Source organism: Mesoplodon densirostris, chromosome 1 (assembly GCF_025265405.1).
Source record: "Mesoplodon densirostris isolate mMesDen1 chromosome 1, mMesDen1 primary haplotype, whole genome shotgun sequence".
NCBI lineage: Eukaryota > Metazoa > Chordata > Mammalia > Artiodactyla > Ziphiidae > Mesoplodon > Mesoplodon densirostris.
In genome coordinates this window covers 66,428,195-66,452,833 of record NC_082661.1, presented here as the reverse complement: position 1 = coordinate 66,452,833, position 24,639 = coordinate 66,428,195, and positions in this window count along the sequence as shown.

Genomic DNA, 24,639 nt, shown 5'->3' with positions numbered 1-24,639 from the left:
AAGTATTATTATAAGGTTGAGATGAATTGGGATAACTTGTCTTGAAACTTCTGTGCAATAATCAGTCCAGTAATTATGCTGGAGATAACTGAATATCAAGTCCCCATTTCTCAGAAAACAAGGATCTAGTAAATTCTCTAGTATTTATAATATAAACAAAATATCATTGTGTAAGTAGTCTATAAAATGGTCCCCAGTGATGCCTGTCTCCTGGTATTCATCCTCTTGTGTTATCCTTTGTTTATAGGCTGCATCTAGAGACTTTCTTCTATCGAATAGCATATGGCAAAAGTGATGAGATGTCACTTCCAAGATGAGGATACAAAAAGACTGTAACTTGCTCCCCTCTCTTGTGACTCTCTCTTTCTGTCTCTCTCCTACCCAGGGCCCTTACTCTGGGGGGTATAAGTTGCCATGTTGTGAGAGGCCCTATAGATACAGCCATGTGACACGGAACTGCTGTCTACATCAAGTAGGCATCTGAGTGAGCCTGGAAGTGAATCCTCCAATCTTCTCCCAGTCCAGCCTTGAAATGTCTGCAGCTCTGGCCAATCTCTAGACTGAAGCCTGTGAGAAACCCCGAGCCAGAGAAACCTCACCCACAAAAGTTCCAAGGTAATAAGTGTTCTTTTAAGCTGTTTTTAAAAATTTTCTTTACATTTGGGAATAATTTGTTATACAACAACACATAAATAATACAAAAACCCTCTTCCCAACTTTAAGACAGTGTCTCTAAGTCACTGCTAAGGTCTACTCTAAAACTCTAGCTGTTGAAATAAGATAATTGATTAAAAAAAACACAGATGAATGGATAAAGATGTGGTATATATACAGAACGGAATACTACTCAGCCATGAAAAGGAATGAAATAATGCCATTTGCAGCAACATGGATGGACCTAGAGATTATCATATTAAGTGAAATAAGTCTGACAGAGAAAGGCAAATATCATATGATATCAGTTTTATGTGGAATCTGAATAAATGGTAGAGAAGAACTCATTTACAAAACAGAAACAGATTCACAGACGTAGAAAATAAACATGGTTACCAAAGGGGAAATGTGGCAGAGGGATAAATTAGGAGTTTGGGATTAAAATATACATACTACTGTAGGTGGAGCAGATAACCAATAAGGACCTACTGCATAGCACAGGGAACTATATTCAATATCTTGTAATAACCTATAATGAAAAAGAATCTAAAATAAAACATATATATATATATATATATATATATATATATATATATGTATCTGAATCTCTTTACTATACACCTTAAACTAACACAACAGTGTAAGTCAACTATATTTCAATAAGTATTTTTTAATTGAAAACTCAAGATCACAAATCATCTCCCCATGACTTATTAACAAAATCTTCCCCCAAATTATTTGAAATCAATAAATGTCCGTATTCTTTCCACAACTTTTATCTTCTAACACACTGCATATAAAATTGACCTACTTACCATGTTTATTCTTTATTTTATTTTTCTCCCATCAGACTATAAACTCTAGCAGGTCACAGATTTCATCTTTTTTTTTTCACTCATTTATCCCAAGGACTAAAACCAGTGCTAGGTTCATAGAAAAAGCCCAAAAAATATTTCATGAATGAGTGAATTTGACATGGTTTAATGTCAAATTTACATTTTCCAGTCACAAGCCATAGACCACGCTCTTCCTCACTCATACCTTCCACCCTCCTAAAATTGCAGTCTCCCCAAGCCCATTGATTCCACCTGAAATGTCCTGTGTCTTAGGTTGTATTCCCCAGAAACACACTGTGAGACAAGGGTTTGTATGCAAGCCATTTATAAAGGATGTGTGCCCAAGAGAAACCAGTAAGAGCAGGGGAAGCACTACAGAAAAGGAGAAGAGGCCAGGCAAGGGTGTGATTTCAGGCAGAGTCCCAGAGAGGGTAACTTCAGCTATTCCCACTGGGGAGCTCTTAAGTATAAATTATGCCTCCAACTTATTCCCAATCCTAGGCAAAAGAGTCAAGCTTTCATACTCCCATGCTAATTAATCATCAACTAAGGCTGCCCCAGGGACATAAACTCCCAGGTACTTATAGCTGTCTGCAAGTGTAGGGAGAGCCAAAGACAGGCTTCCAATGAAGAGACACAGGTACAGGCTTTGGAGGCAAAGGAGCTCAGAAACTGAGAGAGGGGAGCAAAAAGCGATTATGGGATCCTACACCCGTATTTTCCCCACTTTATTTTATTGAAATCCTACACATGCACCAAATAATTCTTTCTCTATGTACCTTAGCACTACACTAGGACCACACATACTGCCTTATTATTTTTCCTCAGCTTTCCCTCCTCTTCCCTAGATCATAAAATTCATAAAAATAGGGATGGTATGCTGTATGTATTTGCTCCTCCTACACTGTGTTGTGAATAGTCGCAATGTCAATGAATATCTCTAGACTGTGAATTTCATGAAAGTTAGGATCAGGGTTTTTTTAATCACCTTGTATCCAGCAACTATCACAGTGCCTGGTACATAGCAGGAACTGAGATAATGTTTGCAGAATAAATACAAATATTAAGTGCATTACAGGTTACAAAGTTCTCTCTTAGCTCTTAGGCCATGAATCCCTCACAGAATACAAACAGTTACATACTAGGTATGACTACCTTATTTTTCAGAAAGAAAAGCTTAGTGATATGGATTTCCCAATGACTTGCTGACTAAATAGGTACTGAGTGATGCCTCAGAACTAAATTTCATTTCAAGTCCAGTTTGCTTCCCCCTAAGCAATACTGATTGATCGATTGATGGATTGATGGACTGATTGATTGATTGATTAGCAGAGTAGGAACATATTTGGAGATTGAGAACAGTAAACAGACACTAGGTGCCCCATTCATTTAACAAAGCTACTGCGAGGTGATTTACTCAAAGAAAAATCATAAAAACACATTTATAAAGCACCCAAAAGGTAATCGATAAATGAATTGAATTGAATTACATAAAATAAAATAGAATGGAAATGTTTGGCCTGAACTAAAATAGACTGAGATAATTTAAGTTAAAGTGAATTTTATGGTATCTTTTACTCCCTGGTTCCCCGTGTTTTGTCTAAAATTGGTGCTGGGAGTAGAAGTGGGGAGGAAGGTTGTAGGCAGGCTGGTGACTATAAATCACTGGCTTTAATTCATTAAAATGTGTCAAGTAACCTATAAACAGGTGAGACCTCCAGAACCCTGTGTTGTAAACTCATCTTAAACCATGAGTCTGCTATATTCTGGGCATTGCTCTTTTTACCCAAAGTCTTTGTCACAATTCTTCCCACTCCCAACAAATCTACCATTTTCCTCACTGTTCTGTCTTTAGATATCATGGGGGCAAGCGATCAGTCTAGTTTATGCTAAGCTGAGGACTGATAGATAACTCAGCACAGTTATTGTCAGTGCCTTCCTTGTATTCCCTGTCCAGGATGTGTCCACGGGAGCCTACCACAAACACTGGTAGCTCTGCCTTAGAGCCTGGCTCAAGCATGACAGACAAGACGTGGGAGTCTATGGTCCTTGGGAGTGGCTGTCAACCAATGGCAGATAAGAGTGGGAAGATAACTGCCCTAACTTCCTCACCCTTCTGATGGAACAACTTTGGAGGAAATGTTGAATATACTTCAGAATTTCCCAAAGGGCTTGATCTTTGGTCGCCTATAGCAGTCACCTTTTCAAGAGCAAACCTCTCTTGGTTTCCTTTTAACTGTCTCCTCCCCTTTCCCACACTAGTGCTCCCCAGAATCATCTCCAAAATAAACTGCTTCTAGGAGAATACAAGACTGAGTTATGTTACTCCATTCAGGGGCACTTATAGTTTTAAAGCAAAAAGCCAGACTGACAGCCCAAAAGGATACCAGGAATTTTAATAAATAATATAGTCCTATAGGGGAATAATTTGCCACATGGAGCCTTCCAAACAGCATCCTTGGGGTGGTCACATCATCTGTTGACATAACAGGTAGGCTGGCATGGTGGAAAGAACACTGGACCAGGTGTCAGAAACCTGGATTCTCATGTTGTCATTGCCACCAACTCTCTGCTCAACCTTGTTATTCTCTCTGATCTCTCTGATCTTCAGTTTTTCTCTTCTGGAAACTTATAAGATTGGATTATTTGATCCCTAGGGCCCTTTTGGGCTCCCAATTCCCATGAATCCATGGAAGGGGATGAAGTGGCACCTCTTTAAAGGTATGTTCCACAAGTCATTAATAAACAAGCAAAGTTTTCACACAGCACAGACTCTAAGAGGGACTGTTTAATTAGGCACATGAGACATTCCAATCCGTCTAGACAGGCTTCTTTTTTTCCCCAAGATGGCTTCAGCCAGACCTGCTCTGACTGTGACAAGGTGTCCTTTGGCTGCAGACAGTGATTTTGTTGGGTGATAATTCTAATGCCATAGAGTGAGCTGTGAAACTTTCTTTAGTTTTAATGTTGTTTGTCTTTCCAAGGGGAACTAACTGGGGGCAGTTACCCCAAAAATAGCAAAGAGAGGCAGTTTGTGCACAGTAGTCACCAAAAAGTAGCTGCTGGTATAGCCCTCATGACTACCTGTCCATCACAAGCGGGCTTTTTAGTTTCTGCCCCCTTTCCGTCCATCCCTGCCCTTGGGAAATAAAATGTCTCAACATTGAAAGGGAACTTCCAAGTCATTTAACCAACACTGCTTTTCTCCCACCAAACACAGCAATCCCTCCCAAGATCACTGACAAAAGTCTTTGAGACGAGAAAGGGATTCATGGACAACTAGTTTCTTTAACACTCAAACTTGAGTCTTGTGACAACACTGGCTAGCATATTATAGAAATCCTTGATTTTTCAAGTGAAATGTGCCTTAAATCTGTGTGGACAGTATTGACAGAACTCATCTGGTATGAGGATTACAGAAGAGATGTCAGAAATCATTGTCAGTAGTTGAAAAGACTGTTCAAAGTGCAGCCAGTTTATTAGACAAGCACAGCTCACTGGATGTGACCAAAAACATTGATTTTTTTTTTGGTCTCTTAGGACCTTTTTCAAATTTATTCAGAGGAGGAAGATGAAATATTGTCTGGAATGATAATTTTTATTTTAGGTATTTGGAATGTAATGTATACATTTTTAAATAGGGTTTTAAAAATATTTTAAAGGAATATATAATTATTCCAGAAAAATTTGGTAAACATAGATATACACAAAGCAAAATCTTACCAGTTGGAGATAACCACTGTCCAATTTCATTGGATTTGTTTCCATTTTCACCCATCAATCTAGAGTAGTGTTGTCCAATATGGTAGCCACTAGCCACATGTAACTTGGCCTCCCTGAACGCCATTATCTGTCTCTGTTCTTTATCGAGATGTCCAGGCTCTATTTGGATTCCCCCTTCCTGCTCCTACAGTCTGGAAATCACCTTTAGGCAGAAAATAGTGGCAGTTTTAGGGCTCACTTTATTTGCTTCCTTTTTCTCAGGGATCATGGTCCTGCACTGCATGATGTTGTCCAATATCTGAAAACAGTTGTGAAACCATAACTTTTTATTTCACTCTTGTAGTTCTTCTGCCTTATTAAGTCACAAAACACAATCTCAATTCAGTTACTGAGGGTATCTGCCCAAGGCACTATTCCCATGTCAATCTTCATTCAAGATTAGACTCCTTTTCCCACCCCACCCCCCACTAAGGCGAGGTGAGTAGCTGTTCTTAGAGAAGGTATATTTGGCTTCTATCCTCTTTTTCTTCCCCCACTCACTAGCTGCTGCTCCACACTTCATAAAAGTCAAAGAGAATGGGCTACCAAGGAGAAGAGAAGGAGGAAGGGCAGTTTTGTTGGTGTGAATGTCTTTCGCTCTCTGGACTTGGCAAACACCCAGCAGTAAATTTGCTCATGGATACTTTGAAAGTTGTTTAGAAGCTTCTCTGCTGGAGCCTCCAACTACAACTTCTCTGACATGGACAATGTGTCTCCTTCAGTTGGCTTCCCCCACTGCTAGATTTCTTGGGGATGAAGTTCATATCCACTGTGGCATTTGAGCCTAAATGCACTCCCAGGAAGCTCTCTTGGGTGTGACATGAAATGGCTCCAGGTTGGCTCTGTCACCATCTGGTCCACGAAATATTCTCTTGTTCTGTTTCCATTGGTTAACCCTCAAGCATTGTCTGGCCTGTCACAGGTTGGTATAACTTTTCTGAGGTGATAGTATGTCTCCGTTCTGGGTGTCTACCAACTGCAGGGAACACAACTGAAACTTTTTGACTGGTCCCATTTTAGCCTTCTGAGCATGAGAAAGATGTACACCCTCAACCTATCACTCTCATCAGGGGAAAGGATTGGAATTCATATTCAGGAGAAACTCTCCAAAAAGAAAACCCGCCATAATTCTTTCTTTTCCTTTTTCTTGAACCTTTTATATTCTCAAAGTAGATGACAGAATACAGGAATCATGGAATTGGCTCCTGATTATCTCCTTGGAAGATTCCCTTAGAGCATCTGCCTCATATTCATTTTATCAAAATCTATCATATTTATTACATTTTTACACCTAAAATTCTGTTCCCAAATAATATCAGTGATAGATCATTTTTATCAATTGCTTTAGAGAGTATGTAAGATCTTTAGAACTGTGCCTGCAACATAGTAGGCACTTAACAAATGTCTATGTAACAAATGTATTAATAAGGTATTTTGCATCTATGAATTTGTTTAAGAAACATTTTGGGCTCTCTTGTTTGCAGCTGTTTCCTATATTCTTGAAACAGAGCTTATTACACAGTAGGTACTGAGTAAACATTTGTTAAATAAATAAACTAATGAAATACTTTTGAAATCTCAGAGAACAAAGTAAGGCATTTGGATTTAATTTCACAAGGTCTTGTTGAATATTTGCTCTGTACCAAGTGGTTGTGGTAAGCACTTCTACCCAGGGTTCCTATAATGTCCTGCCCTACACTCTCAAGGCACTTATTAAATTGTGTTACAATAGTAAGTTTACTTCTCTGTACTCCCCACCTGAAACGAAATGGTAAATATAAAATAATTTTGTTCCTGTTCCTTAATTTATTTAAAAAAATAATTGACTCTTTTTTGGTTAAATTAATGTGCTATTTAATAAAATAAAATTTAAAACCTCTTTAGGTCAAGCCTGAGTTATGTGTGACCTACTTCACCACCTTACTAAAGATTACTACCACTAAGCTTAATGACCCAAAATCATGTAATACCTCAGGCTGCACCCAAACAAACACCCATTCCTTCTCAGAGCTGCGAAGGTAATGGTACTGAGCTGAATGTGTAGGAAACCAGGTCTCACCATGGAGACTGTCATTTAAAAAAAAAAAAAAAAAAAAAGGTGACATCAACTTTGTTGTTGTTGTTTTTGCCTAATAATGAAGAAATCTAAGAAGTTGAAAGTTCAGGTTAACTGCAACTTTACCAAATATTTATCCCAAGGCAGTAGAAGACAAAAAAAATAACTGACTCTTAAAAGAAAAATAATATGCAAAAGTAAACTGTATAGAAAAGATAGCATAGGAAGGACAAATGGAAATATAATTTTGCAAGGATCTTATGTGAATGACACTATTAATTCATAGTAAACAAAAGTAAAACAAATATTCAAAATGATAAACAAAGTAAAACAATACCAGTAATCATGTAAATGAATTAAAAGCACTAAACAATGGCAGAAATTTTCAGACTGAATTAAAAACAGAAAGCAAGGTGCAACCATATGTTGTATATTTTTAGATGCACTTTAAATTGAAAAACAATACATCAAAGATAACAAATAAAAAAGCATATATCATGCCAATACTAATAAGAAAGCTGAATGTCTATATTACTCAGACAAAATAGATGTCAGGACATGGAGTATTATCTGAAATAAAGAGAGATATTTTAAAATGATAGCATGGTCAATTCATCAAGAAAAAATGGCAATACTAACTAAATATATATTTACCAAATAAGAAAGCTTTATAACACAGAAAGCAAGAACTAAAGAACTAAATGGACAAGTAGATAAACATAAAATAATATCTGGAGATCTCAACACTACTGTGCCAGTATTTGGTGCAAAAAGCATACAAAAATTTTAAAATTATCTGGAAAATAAGAACAGTGCTATCTATCAACCAGACTGAACTTATTCTTTATTTACAGAACCCTACAACAATCAACTCCAGAATACACATTCTTTTCACTTGTCAATGGAATATTCACCAATATAGAACATTTATTAGGCCATAAAAAAAGTTTCAACAGATTCTAAGGGATTGAAATCATACAGAGCATATTCTATAAATATAGCATAATTCGAATAGAAATCAATACCACAAATAGACCTGGAAAATCATCTAATACTTAAAAATTAAGCAATACACTGCAAATTAACCAAAGTCAAAGAAGAAATAGCAAGTGAAATTAGAAAATAATTTGAATTAAATGATAATTAAGACATACCTAAAAGTGCACTAGGGTGCAACTAGATCACCTCTTAAGGGAAATTTTATAGTTCTGTATGTTAATACTAGAAAAGAAGAAAGGTTTAAGCAGTTCCCTGGTAACCTAGTGATTAGGACTCTGGGCTTTCACTGCCAATGCCACGGCCTGGGTTCAATCTCTGGTTGGCGAAAATCCTGCAAGCCACATGGCACAGCAAAGAAAATAAAAAGGAACAAAAGTTTATCAGTGATCTAAGCTTCCACAATAGAAGCTAGAAAAAAAAGAGGAAGTTAAATCTGAAGTCAGTAGAAGGAATAAATAAAATTAATGTAATAGAAACCAATAAAATCGAAAATAAATAAGTATAGAGGAAATCAATAAAACCAAATTTTGGTTCTTTGAAAGGATCAATAACATTGATAAATCTTTACCTAAACTAATCAAGAAATAAACAGAGAAAACATAAACTATCAGTTTCTAGAATGAAAGAGGAAATAACAGCATAAATCTCATAGACCTAAGAAAAAATAGAAAATCTAAGTAGTCTTATATTTATCAATGAAATTGAATTAGTAAATAAAAAGGATATGATGAAGAAAGCTCCAGAGCCAGATAGTGTCACTAGCAGATTCTATCAAATAAGTAAGTAAAAAATAATAGCAATCTTGCACACTTATTTTATAAGCTCAGCACAACCATGATCCTAAAACTGCTCAAAGACATTATAAGAAAACTAATGACCAATATTACACATGAATATAGATAGAAAACATATTCTTAAATTTTAGCGATTCAAATACTGCAATATTTTAAAAGGAGAATGTATCATATTAAGAGAATTTCGTCTGTGAAATGCAAGGTTAATAGTCCAATTAATGTAAAGCTTTTCCCCAAGAATGGGACCAACACAAAGTGGTATAGTAACTTATATAGTCAATTAAGTTTTGACAAAATGTTGATAGCAATTCAATGAGATAAGAATATTTTTCAATAAATTGTGCTAGAATAATAGATATGTGGGAAAATATGTAAACCCTTACCTCACACCATACACACACACACAAACTCAAAATAAATTACAGACCTAAAGATAAAAGGCAAAATATGATGTATAGGAGACTATCTTTATAGCCTTGGTGTAGACAAAGATTTCTGGGCTGAACTCTGAAGTACTAACCATAAAAGAAGAAAAAAAAATTAAGATAAAGTAGACTTCATCAAAATTGGATTTCTATTGGAGATATTCAAGATGGCGGAGGAGTAAGTGTATGTGGAGTTCATCTCTCTCCACAGATACATCAGGAATACATCTATAGATGCAACAATTCTCACAGAACACCAGCTGAAATCTAGAAGAACTTAGACACCAGAAAGGACTATAAAGATCCCTTCATAACTGGCAAGGTCTGTGATTGTGTGTGTTGCCTAAGGGAGTGCTTGCCTCGTGAAGAAGCTCAGGGTAAAGGCATGGCCACCAAAGCAGGAGTGAGAGCAGCAGGAGTGACACCCCAAGGAGGCTAATGCCACAGGAAGCCAGAGTCCTGGCCACTATCAGCCTTACCCGAGGGCTTTGAGCAGACACATCAGGCTGTGCACTGGTTGATTGATGCCCACGTCATGGACCCCATCCTGCTTTGTATCACCAACACAGTCAGCCTGTTGCCGGAAGGAGTTGAAATCTGAAAATTGTTCAGTAGGACAAAGCATAGCATGGTCCTCTTCTCCTGTGGTTTCACTTATCAATGACCACTATCTTGATAATTCCATGAGGCTCACAGTGTTTTGATGCTCCAGCTGGGTGTCAGGCCTGAGCCTCTGAGGTGGGAAAGCCAAGTTCAGGATACTGGACCACCAGAGAGGTTCAGGCCACACGTAATATCAATCAGCAAGACCTCTCCCAGAGATCTCCAACTCTACTAAGACCCAGCTCTAATTAACGACCAGCAAGCTCTAGAGCTGGGAACCCCATGTTAAACAACTAGCAAGACAGGAACACAACCCCACCCATTAGTAGAGAGGCTGCCTAAGATAATAATAAGTTCACAGACACTCGAAAACACACCACCAGATGCAGTTCTGCCCACAAGGAAGACAAGATCCAACCTCATCCACCAGAACACAGGCTCCAGTCCCCTCCAACAGGAAGCCTGCACAACCCACTGAACCTACCTTACCCACAAGGGGAAGACAACAAAAACAACAGAAACTACAAACCTGCAGACTGTGAAAAGGAAACCACAAACAGAGTAAGTCAAGCAAAATGAGAAGACAGAGAAATACCCAGCAGATGAAGGAGCAAGGTAAAAGCCCACCAGACCAAACAAATGAAGAGGAAATAGGCAGCCTACCTGAAAGACAATTCAGAGTAATGATAGTAAAGATGATGCAAAATCGTGGAAAGAGAATGAAGAAAATACAAGAAATGTTTAACTGGGACCTAGAAGAACTAAAGAGCAAACAAACAATAATGAAAAACACAATAAATGAAATTAAAAACTCTCTAGAAGGAATCAATAGCAGAATAACTGAAACAGAAGAATGGATGAGTGACCGGGAAGATAAAATAGTGAAAATAACTACCACAGAGCAGAATAAAGAAAAAAGAATGAAGAGAATTGAGGACAACCTCAGACACCTCTAGAACAACATTAAGTGCAACAATATTCAAGTTATAGAGGTCCCAGAAGAAGAACAGAAAAAAGAAAGGGATGAAGAAAACATTTGAAGAGAGAATAGTTGAAAACTTCCCTAACATGGGAAAGGAAATAGTCAGTCAAGTCCAGGAAGCACAGAGAGTCTCACACAGCATAAACACAAGGAGAAACATGCCAAGACACATAGTAATCAAACTATCACAAATTAAATATGAAGAAAAAATATTAAAGGCAGCAAGAGAAAAGCAACAAATAACATACAAGGGAATCCCCATAAGGTCAACAGCTAATCTTTCAGCAGTAAATCTGCAAGCCAGAAGGGAGTGGCAGGACATATTTAAAATGGTAAGAGGGAGAAACCTAAAACAAAAATTACTCTACCCAGCAAGGATCTCATTCAGATTCAATAGAGAAATTAAAACCTTTACAGACAAGCAAAAGCTAAGAGTATTCAGCACCACAAACCAGCTACACAACAAATGCTATGGGAACTTCTCTAGGCGGGAAATACAAGATAAGGAACATACCTAAAAAAAAAAAAAAGAAAGAAACAATTAAGAAAAGGGTAAAAGGAGCATACATATCAATAACTACCTTAAATGTAAATGGATTAAATGCTCCAACCAAAAGACACAGACTGGCAGAGTGGATACAAAAACAAGACACGTATATATGCTATCTACAAGAGACCTGCTTCAGACCTAGGAACACATAGAGACTGAAAGTGAAAAGATGAAAAAAGATATTCCATACAGAAGGAAATCAAAAGAAAGCTGGAGGGGCTTCCCTGGTGGCGCAGTGGTTGAGAGTCCGCCTGCCGATGCAGGGGACACGGGCTCGTGCCCCAGTCTGGGAAGATCCCACATGCCATGGAGCGGCTAGGCCTGTGAGCCATGGCCGCTGAGCCTGCACGTCCAGAGCCTGTGCTCCGCAACAGGGGAGGCCACAACAGTGAGAGGCCCGCATACCGCAAAAAAAAAAAAGAAAGCTGGAGTAGCAATTCTCATATCAGATAAAATAGAATTTAAAATAAAGTCTATTATAAGACACAAAGAGGGGACCCTGGGAAGATGGCGGAAGAGTAAGATGCGGAGATCACCTTCCTCCCCACAGATACATCAGAAATTCATCTACACGTGGAACAACTCCTACAGAGCACCTACTGAACGCTGACAGAAGACCTCAGACCCCCCAAAAGGCAAGAAACTCCCCACATACCTCAATAGGGCAAAAGAAAAAAGAATAAACAGAGACAAAAGGATAGGGACGGGACCTGCACCAGTGGGAGGGAGCCGTGAAGGAGGAAAGGTTTCCACACACTACAAGCCCCTTCGCGGGCGGAGACTGCAGGTGGTGGAGGGAGAAAGCTTCGGAGTAGCGGAGGAGAGCACAGCAACAGGGGTGTGGAGGGCAAAGTGGAGAGATTCTGGCACAGAGGATCGGTGCCCTCAGGCACACACCTGCCCAAGAGGCTTCTCTGCTCGGCCGCCGGGGCGGGCGGGGCTGGGAGCTGAGGCTCGGGTATCGGCTTTCAGTCGGAGCGCAGGGAGAGGACTGGGGCTGGCGGCAGGAAGAGAGCCTGAAGGGGTTAGTGCACCATGGCTAGCCCAGAGGGAGTCCGGGGAAAGGGTCTGGAGCTGCCGAAGAGGCAAGAGGCTTTTTCTTCCCTTTTGTTTCCTGGTGCGCGCGGAGAGGGCATTAAGAGGGCTGCTTTGGGAAGCGCCGGAGACGGGCGCGAGACGCGGCTAAAGGTGCGGACCGCGGAGACGGGCGAGGGACGCTGGGGCTGCTGCTGCTGCCACCGCCGTGGGGCCTGTGTGCGAGCGCGGGTCACTGTCCGCCCCGCCTTCCGGGGGGCCTGTGCACCCCGCCACTGCCGGGGTCCCGAGACCCGGGGACGGCTTTCCCGGGAAAGCGCATGGAGCGCCTCGGTCTGGTGCAATGTCACTCCAGCCTCTGCCGCCGCAGGCCCGCCCCACACTGTGCGCCCCTCCCTCCCCTCTGCCTGAGTGAGCCAGAGCCCCTGAATCAGCGGCTCCTTTAAACCCGTCCTGTCTGAGCGAAGAACAGACACCCTCCGGCGACCTACGCGCAGAGGCGGGGCCAGGTCCAAGGCTGAGACCCGGGAGCTGTGAGACCAGAGACAGAGAAATCTCTCTGTGCAGCCTCGGAGGCAGCGGATTAAAGCTCCACGGTCCACTTGATGTGCCCTGCGTCTGTGGAGTGCATGAATGGACAGCGAATCATCCCAAATTGAGGAAGTGGACTTTGAGGACAAGATTTAAGACTTTCCCCCCTTTTCCTCTTTTTACAACGAATTATCCCAAATTAAGGAGGTGGACTTAGCAAGATTTCAGACTTCTCGCCCTTTTCATCTTTTTACAACGAAGTATCCCAAATTGAGGAGGTAGACTTGGAGAGCAAGATTTTTTATTTTTCCCCCTGCTCTCTTTTTGTGAATGTGCATGTGTATTCTTCTGTGTAAGATTCTCTCTGTATAGCTTGCTTCCACCATATGTCCCAGGGTTCTATCAGTCCGTTTTTTTTTTAAATAATTACTTTCTAATTTTAATAACACTACTATATTTCATACTTTATTCTATTTTACTTTACCTGCTCTTTCTTTTTTTCCTACCTTCCCTTCCTCCCTCCCTCCCTCCACCCCTTTCCTTCTTTCTCTCTTACTTTCCTTCTTCCCTCCCTCCCTCCCTTCTTCCTTTCACTCTTTCATTTTTTTCCTTCCTCCCTCCCTCCCACCCTTCTTCCTTTCACTTTCTTTTTCTTTCCTTCCTCCCTCCCTCCCTCCTGTCTTTCTTTCTTTCTTTCCTTCCTCCGTCACTCCCTCCCTTCTTCCATTCACTCTTCCTTTTTCTTTCATTCCTCCCTCTCTCCCTCCTTTCTTTCTTTCTTTCCATCCTTCCTCCCTCCCTCCCTCCTTTCTTTCTTTCTTTCTTCATTCCTTCCTTCCTTTCTTTCCTTCTTCCTTTCTTTCTCTCTCTCTTTCTTTCTTCTACTAATTCTTTCTTTCTACATTTTCTCCCTTTTATTCTGAGCCGGGTAGATGAAAGGCTCTTGGTGCTGCAGCCAGGAGTCAGTACTGTGCCTCTGAAGTGGGAGAACCAACTTCAGGACACAGGTCCATAAGAGACCTCCCAGCTCCACATAATATCAAGCAGCAAAAATCTCCCAGAGATCTCCATCTCAACACCAGCACCCAGCTTCAGTCAACGACCAGCAAACTACAGTGCTGGTCACCCTATGCCAAGCAACTAGCAAGAGAGGAACACAACCCCACCCATTAACAGAGAGGCTGCCTAAAAACATAATAAGGCCACAGGCACCCCAAAACACACCACCAGACGTGGACCTGCCCACCAGAAAGACAAGATCGAGCCTCAACCACCAGAACACAGGCTCTAGTCGCCCCCACCAGGAAGCCTACACAACCTACTGAAACAACCTTAGCCACTGGGAACAGACACCAAAAACAACAGGAACTACGAATATGCAGCCTGAAAAATGGAGACCACAAACACAGTAACATAAGCAAAATGAGAAGACAGAAAAACACACAGCAGGTGAAGGAGCAAGATAAAAACCCACCAGACCTAACAAATGAAGAGGTAATAGGCAGTCTACCTGAAAAAGAATTCAGAATAATGATAGTAAAGATGATCCAAGATTCTATTTCCAAGATCCAAAATTATGGAAATAGAATAGACAAAATGCAAGAAACAGTTAACAAGGACCTAGAAGAACTAAAGATGAATCAAGCATCAATTAAAAACACAATAAATGAAATGAAAAATACTCTAGATGGGATCAATAGCAGAATAACTGAGGCAGAAGAATGGATAAGTGAGGTGGAAGATAAAATAGTGGAAATAACTGATGCAGAGCAAAATAAAGAAAAAAGAATGAAAAGAACAGAGGACAGTCTCAGAGACCTCTGGGACAACATTAAACACACCAACATTCGAATTATAGGGGTTCCAGAAGAAGAAGAGAAAAAGAAAGGGACTGAGAAAATATTTGAAGAAATTATAGTTGAAAACTTCCCTAATATGGGAAAGGAAATAGTTAATCAAGTCCAGGAGGCAAAGAGAGTCCCATACAGAAGAAATCCAAGGAGAAATACGCCAAGACACATATTAATCAAACTGTCAAAAATTAAAAACAAAGAAATCATGTTAAAAGCAGCAAGGGAAAAACAACAAATAACACACAAGGGAATCCCCATCAGGATAACAGCTGATCTCTCAGCAGAAACTCTACAAGCCAGAAGGGAGTGGCAGGACATACTTAAAGTGGTGAAGGACAGAAACCTGCAACCAAGATTACTCTACCCAGCAAGGATCTCATTCAGATTTGATGGAGAAATTAAAACCTTTACAGACAAGCAAAAGCTGAGAGAGTTCAGCACCACCAAACCAGCTTTACAACAAATGCTAAAGGAACTTCTCTAGGCAAGAAACACAACAGAAGGAATATACCTACAATAATGAACCCAAAGCAATTAAGGAAATGGGAATAGGAACATACATATCAATAATTACCTTAAATGTAAATGGGCTAAATGCTCCCACCAAAAGACACAGATTGGCTGAATGGTTACAAAAACAAGACCCATATATATGCTGTCTACAAGAGACCCACTTCAGACCTAGAGACACATACAGATTGAAAGTAAGGGGATGGAAAAAGATATTCCATGCAAATGGAAATCAAAAGAAAGCTGGAGTAGCAATTCTTATATCAGACAAAATAGACTTTAAAATAAAGACTACTAGAAGAGACAAAGAAGGACACTACATAATGATCAAGGGATTGATCCAATAAGAAGATATAACAATTGTAAATATTTATGCACCCAACATAGGAGCACCTCAATACATAAGGCAAACACTAAAAGACATAAAAGGGGAAATTGACAGTAACACAATCATAGTACGGGACTTTAACACCCCACTTTCACCAATGGACAGATCATCCAAAATGAAAATAAATAAGGAAACACAAGCTTTAAATGATACATTAAACAAGATGGACTTAGTTGATATTTATAGGACATTCCATCCAAAAACAACAGAATACACATTTTTCTCAAGTGCTCATGGAACATTCTCCAGGATAGATCATATCTTGGGTCACAAATCAAGCCTTCGTAAATGTAAGAAAATTGAAATTGTATCAAGTATCTTTTCCGACCACAATGCTATGAGGCTAGATGTCAATTACAGGAAAAGATCTGTAAAAAATACAAACACATGGAGGCTAAACAATACACTACTCAATAACGAAGTGATCACTGAAGAAATCAAAGAGGAAATTAAAAAATACCTAGAAACAAATGACAATGGAGACACGACAACCCAAAACCTATGGGACACAGCAAAAGCAGTTCTAAGGGGGAAGTTTATAGCAATACAATCCCACCTTAAGAAACAGGAAACATCTCGAGCAAACAACCTGACCCTGCACCTAAAGCAAATAGAGAAAGAAGAACAAAAAAGCCCCAAAGCTAGCAGAAGGAAATAAATCATAAAGATCAGATCAGAAATAAAGGAAAAAGAAATGAAGGAAACGATAGCAAAGATCAATAAAACTAAAAGCTGGTTCTTTGAGAAGATAAACAAAATTGACAAACCATTAGCCAGACTCATCAAGAAAAAAAGGGAGAAGACCCAAATCAATAGAATTAGAAATGAAAAAGGAGAAGTAACAACTGACACTGCAGAAACACAAAAGATCATGAGAGATTACTACAAGCAACTCTATGTCAATAAAATGGACAACCTGGAAGAAATGGACAAATTCTTACAAATGCACAACCTCCAAGACTGAATCAGGAAGAAATAGAAAATATGAATAGACCAATCACAAGCACTGAAATTGAAACTGTGATTAAAAATCTTCCAACAAACAAAAGCCCAGGACCAGATGGCTTCACAGGTGAATTCTATCAAACATTTAGAGAAGAGCTAACACCCATCCTTCTCAAACTCTTCCAAACAATTTCAGAGGAAGGAACACTCCAAAACTCATTCTATGAGGCCACCATCACCTTGATACCAAAACCAGACAAGGATGTCACAAAGAAAGAAAACCACAGGCCAATATCACTGATGAATATAGATGCAAAAATCCTCAACAAAATACTAGCAAACAGAATCCAACAGCACATTAAAAGGATCATACACCATGATCAAGTGGGGTTTATTCCAGGAATGCAAGGATACTTCAATATATGCAAATCAATCAATGTGATACACCATATTAATAAATTGAAGGAGAACAACCATATGATCATCTCAACAGATGCAGAGAAAGCTTTCGACAAAATTCAACACCCATTTATGATAAAAACCCTGCAGAAAGTAGGCATAGAGGGAACTTTCCTCAACATAATAAAGACCATGTATGACAAATCCACAGCCAACATCGTCCTCAATGGTGAAAAACTGAAACCATTTCCACTAAGATCAGGAACAAGACAAGGTTGCCCACTCTCACCACTCTTATTCAACTTAGTTTTGGAAGTTTTAGCCACAGCAATCAGAGAAGAAAAGGAAATAAAAGGAATCCAAATCGGAAAAGAAGAAGTAAAGCTGTCACTGTTTGCAGATGACATGATACTATATATAGAGAATCCTAAAGATGCTACGAGAAAACTCCTAGAGCTAATCAAGAATTTGGTAAAGTAGCAGGATACAAAATTAATGCACAGAAATCTCTGGCATTCCTGTACACTAATGATGAAAAATCTGAAAATGAAATTAAGAAGACACTCCCATTTACCATTGCAACAGAAAGAATAAAATATCTAGGAATAAACCTACCTAAGGTGACAAAAGACCTGTATGCACAAAATTATAAGACACTGATGAAAGAAATTAAAGATGATACAAATAGGTGGAGAGGTATACCATGCTTCTGGATTGGAAGAATCAATATTACGAAAATGATTCTACTACCCAAAGCAATCTACAGATTCAATGCAATCCCTATCAAACTACTACTGGCATTTTTCACAGAACTAGAACAAAAAATTTCACAATTTGTATGGAAAAACAAAAGACCCGAATAGCCAAAGCAATCTTGAGAACGAAAAACGGAGCTGGAGGAATCAGACTCCTTTATTTCAGACTGTACTACAAAGCTACAGTAATCAAGACAGTGTGGTACTGGCACAAAAACAGAAAGATAGATCAATGGAACAGGATAGAAAGCCCAGAGATAAACCCACGCACATATGATCAACTTATCTTTGATAAAGGAGGCAGGAATGTACAGTGGAGAAAGGACAGCCTCTTCAAAAAGTGGTGTTGGGAATACTGGACAGGGACGTGTAAAAGTATGAGATTAGATCATTCCCTAACACCATACACAAAAATAAGCTCAAAATGGATTAAAGACCTAAATGTAAGGCCAGAAACTATCAAACTCTTAGAGGAAAACATAGGCAGAACACTCTATGACATAAATCACAGCAAGATCCTTTTGGATCCACCCCCTAGAGAAATGGAAATAAAAACAAAGATAAACAAATGGGACCTAATGAAACTTCAAAGTTTTTGCACAACAAAGGAAACCATAAACAAGACCAAAAGACAGCCCTCAGAATGGGAGAAAATATTTGCAAATGAAGCAACTGACAAAGGATTAATCTCCAAAATTTATAAACAGCTCATGCAGCTCAATAGCAAAAAAAACAAACAACCCAATCCAAAAATGGGCAGAAGACTTAAATAGGCATTTCTCCAAAGAAGATATACAGACTGCCAACAAACACATGAAAGAATGCTCAACATCATTAATCATTAGAGAAATGCAAATCAAAACTACAATGAGATATCATCTCACACCAGTCAGAATGGCCATCATCAAGAAATCTAGAAACAATAAATGCTGGAGAGGGTGTGGAGAAAAGGGAACACTCTTGCACTGCTGGTGGGAATGTGAATTGGTACAGCCACTATGGAGAACAGTATGGAGGTTCCTTAAAAAACTAAAAATAGAACTACCATATGACCCAGCAATCCCACTACTAGGCATATACCCTGAGAAAACCATAATTCAAAAAGAGACATGTACCAAAATGTTCATTGCAGCTCTATTCACAATAGCCTGAAGCTGGAAACAACCTAAGTGTCCATCATCAGATGAATGGATAAAGAAGATGTGGCACATATATACAATGGAATATTACTCAGCCATAAAAAGAAATGAAACTGAGCTATTTGTAATGAGGTGGATAGACCTAGAGTCTGTCATACAGAGTGAAGTAAGTCAGAAAGAGAAAGACAAATACCGTATGCTAACACATATATATGGAATTTTTAAAAAAATGTCATGAAGAACCTAGGGGTAAAACAGGAATAAAGACACAGACCTACTTGAGAATGGACTTGAGGATATGGGGAGGGGGAAGGGTAAGCTGTGACAAAGTGAAAGAGAGGCATGGACATATATACACTACCAAACGTAAGGTAGATACATAGTGGGAAGCAGCCGCAGAGCACAGGGAGATCAGCTCAGTGCTTTGTGACCGCCTGGAGTGGTGGGATGGGGAGGGTGGGAGGGAGGGAGATTCATGAGGGAAGGGATGTGGGAACAGATATATATGTATGACTGATTCACTTTGTTATAAAGCAGAAACTAATAAAAATTATTAAAAAATAATAAAATAAAATAAAATAAAATAAATGGGACCCTAAGATCTGGGGACCATAGATCTCTAAAAAATAAAAAAAAAGACACAAAGAAAGACACTACATAATAATCAAGGGATCAATCTAAGAAGAAGATACAACAGATGTAAATATTTATGCACCCAATATAGCAGCACCTCAATACATAAGGCAAATACAGCCATAAAATCAGCAATTGACAGTAACAGATTAACAGTAGGGAATGTTAACACCCCAATTTCACCAATGGACAGATCATTCAAAATAAAAATAAATAAGGAAACATGAGCTTTAAATGACATATTAAAAAGTTGGACTTAATAGATAATTATAAGACATTCCATTGGAAAACAGCAGATTACACTTTCTTCTCAAATGCACATGGAACATTCTCCAGGATAGATGACATCTTGGATCACAAATCAAGCCTTGGTAAATTTAAGAAAATTGAAATCATATAAAGTATATTTTCCAACCACAACATTATGAGACTACATATCAGTTACAGGGAAAAACAAACTGTAAAAAATACAACACATGGAGGCTAAACAATACACTAATAAATAACCAAGAAATCACTGAAGAAATCAAAGAGGAAATCAAAAAATACCTAGAAACAAATGACAATGAAAACACTATGACCCAATACCCATGGGACACAGTAAAAGCATTTCTAAGAGGGAAGTTTATAGCAATACAATCATACCTCAAGAAACAAGAAACATCTCAGTTAAACAACCTAATATTACACCTTAAGAAATTAGAGAAAGAAGGATAAAAGTCCCCAAAGTTTGCAGAAGGAAAATATCATAAAGATTACATCAGAAATAAATGAAAGAGAAATGAAGGAAACAACAGCAAAGATCAATAAAACTAAAAGCTGATTCTTTGAGAAGATAAAAAAATTGATAAACCATTAGCCAAACTCATCAAGAAAAAAAGGGAGAAGACTCAAATCAGCAGAATTAGAAATGAAACAGGAGAAGTAACAACCGACACTGCAGAAATACAAAGGATCATGAGAGATTATTACAAGCAACTATATGCCAAAAAAATGGACAAACTGGAAGAAGTGGACAAATTCTTAGAAAAGCACAGCCTTCTGGGACTGAACCAGGAAGAAATAGAAAATATAAGCAGATCAATCCCAAGCACTGAAATTGAAACTGGGATTAAAAATCTTCCAACAAAAGCCCAGGTCCAGATGGCTTCACAGGTGAATTCTATCAAACATTAAGAGAAGAGCTAACATCTATCCTTCTCAAACTCTTCCAAAGTATAGCAGAGGGAGGAACACTCCCAAACTCATTCTACAAGTCCACAATCACCCTGATACCAAAACCAGACAAAGATGTCACAAAAAAAGAAAATGACAGGCCAATATCACTGATGAATACAGATGCAAAAATGCTCAACCAAATACTAGCAAACAGAATCCAACAGCACATTAAAAGGATCATACACCTTGATCAAGAGGGGTTTATCCCAGGAATGCAAGGATTTTTCAATATACAGAAATCAATCAGTGTGATAAGCCATATTGACAAATTGAAGGAGTAAAACCATATGATCATCTCATTAGATGCAGAAATAGGTTGTGACAAATTTCAACACTTATTTATGATAATAAATCTCCAGAAAGTAGGCATAGAGGGGACTTACCTGAACATAATAAAAAGCCATATATGACAAACCAACAGCCAACATTGTTCTCAAAGGTGAAAAACTAAAACCAATTCCACTAAGATCAGGAAAAAGACAAGGTTGCCAACTCTCACCATTATTTTTCAACATAGTTTTGGAATTCCTAGCCATGGCAATCGGAGAAGAAAAAGAAATAAAAGGAATCCAAATTGGAAAAGAAGTAAAACTGTCACTGTTTTCAGATGACATGATACTATACATACAGAATCCTAAAGATGCTACCAGAAAACTACTAGAGCTAATCAATGAATTTTGGCAAAGTAGCAGGGTACAAAATTAATGCACAGAACTGTCTTACATTCTTATACACTAATGATGAAAAATATGAAAGAGAAATTAAGGAAGCATTCCCATTTACCACTGCAACAAAAAGAATAAAATGCCTAGGAATAAACCTACCCTAAGGAGACAAAAGACCTGTATGCAGAAAACTATAACACAGTGATGAAAGAAATTAAAGATGATACCAACAAATGGAGAGATATGCCATATTCTTGGATTGGAAGTATCAACATTGTGAAAATGACTATACTACCCAAAGCAATCTACAGAATCAATGCAATCCCTATCAAACAACCAATGGCATTTTTTTGCAGAACTAGAAGAAAAAAATTCAGAATTTGTATGGAAACACAAAAGACCCTGAGGAGCCAAAGCAATCTTGAGAAAGAAAAATGGAGCTGGAGGAATCAGGCTCCCAGACTTCAGACTATACTACAAAGTTATGGTAATCAAGATAGTATGGTAGTGGCACAAAAACAGATACATAGATCAATGGAACAGGATAGAAAGCCCAGAGATAAACCCATGCACGTATGGTCACGTTATCTTTGACAAAGGATGTAAGAATATACAATGGAGAATAGACAGCCACTTAATAAGTGTTGCTGGGAAAACTGGACAGCTACATATAAAAGAATGAAATTAGAACACTTCCTCCTAACACCACACACAAAAATAAACTCAAAATGGATTAAAGATCTAAATGTAAAGCCAGACACTATAAAACTTTCAGAGGAAACCATAGGAAGAACACTCTATGACATAAATCATAGCAAGGTCCTTTTTGACCCACCTCCTAGAGAAATGGAAATAAAAACAAAAATAAATAAATGGGACCTAATGAAACTTAAAAGCTTTTGCACAGCAAAGGAAACCATAACAAGATGAAAAGACAACCCTCTGAATGGGAGAAAATATTTGCAAATGAAGCAACCAACAAATGATTAGTATCCAATAAATACAAGCAGCTCATGCAGCTCAATATCAAAAAACAAATAACCCAATCCAGAAATGGGCAGAAGACCGAAATAGACATTTCTCCAAAGAAGATATCCAGATTACCAACAAACACATGAAAGGATGCTCAATGTCACTAATCATTAGAGAAACGCAAATCAAAACTACAATGAGGTATCACCTCAAACCAGTCAGAATGGCCATATCAAAAAATCTACAAATGTTAAATGCTGGGGAGGCTGTGGAGAAAAGGGAACCCTCTTGCACTGTTGGTGGGAATGTAAACTGGTACAGTCACTATGGAAAACAATATGGAGGTTCCTTAAAGAACTAAAAATAGAACTACTATATGACAGAAATCTCACTACTGGGCATATACACTGAGAAAACCATAATTCAAAAAGAGTCATGTATCAAAATGTCCATTGCAACAGTATTTAGTATAGGCAGGACATGGAAACAACCTAAATATCCATTGATAAATGAATGGATAAAGAAGATGTGGCACATATATACAATGGAATATTACTCAGCCATAAAAAAAGAAATGAAATTGAGTTATTTGTAGTGAGGTGGATGAACCTAGAGTCTGTCATACAGAGTGAAGCAAGTCAGAAAGAAAAAAACAAACACCGTAGGCTGACACATATATATGGAATCTAAAAAAAGAAAAAAAATGGTTTGAAGAACCTAGGGGCAGGACAGGAATAAAGACACAGACATTGAGAATGGACTTGAGGACACAGGGAGAGGGAAGGGTAAGCTGGGATGAAGTGAGAGAGTGTCATTGACGTATATACTACCAAATATAAAATAGCTGGTAGGAAGCAGCTGCATAACACAGGGAGATCAGCTTGGTGCTGTGTGACCACCTAGAGGGGTGGGATGAGGAGGGTGGGAGGGAGATGCAAGAAGGAGGGCATATGGAGATATATATGTACATATAGTTCATTCACTTTGTTATACAACAGAAATTAACCAACAGTGTAAAACAATTATATTCCAGTAAAGATCTTTTTTAAAATTTGGACTTTTATTAATCAAAAGACACAATCAACAAAATGACTAAAGTCACACAATGAAAGAAAATATTTGCAGTATAAATTGGATAAAAGATTGTATCCAGAATATATGAAGAACATCTAAAACTCAAAAATAAAAAGTCAAGAAACCTATAGAGAAATGGCAGGGGTGGGTGGAAAGTAAAATACTTGAACAGACATCTCACAAAGGAAGATAGGCAAATGATCATGAAGTGCATGACAAAGTGCTCAACATCATTAGGCATCAGGAAAATAGAAATTAACATCATGTGGAGATACTGCTACACACTAAAGTGGCTACAATTTTAAAGACCAAACATACCAAGTGTTGAGGTTAAGGAGCAACTGGAACTCTCATACACTGTGGTGACTCTGTCAAATGGTACAAACTGCTTTGGAAATGTAACAAACTCTTGATACATGCAACAATTTGGAATGAATCTCAAAACATTGTGCTGAGTGAAACAAAAACAAGCACAAAAAGGTATATACTGTATGATTGATTCCATTTATATGAAGTTCTAGACAAAGCTAAACCAACAGTGAAATAGATGAAAACAGTGGCTGGTTTAGGGGAAAAAGATGTGCAGGATTTTCTTCTCTTGCTTTTTAACCTGTGAAAATAATAATATCACACACACTGCTTGTTAAGTCACACACTGCTTGTTAAGTGCAGTGTAATATATAAACTATGTTCTGTGTTTCATGTTCTAATTAATTAATCCTCATGACACTCTATGAGGTAGATACTGCTATTATCTCCATTTTATGCCTTATTTAAGAAACTCAGTCACAGAATTATGTAATTTGCCTTCGGTCACAAAGCTAGCAAATGGTGGAGCTCAGTTACAAACTCAGATAACCA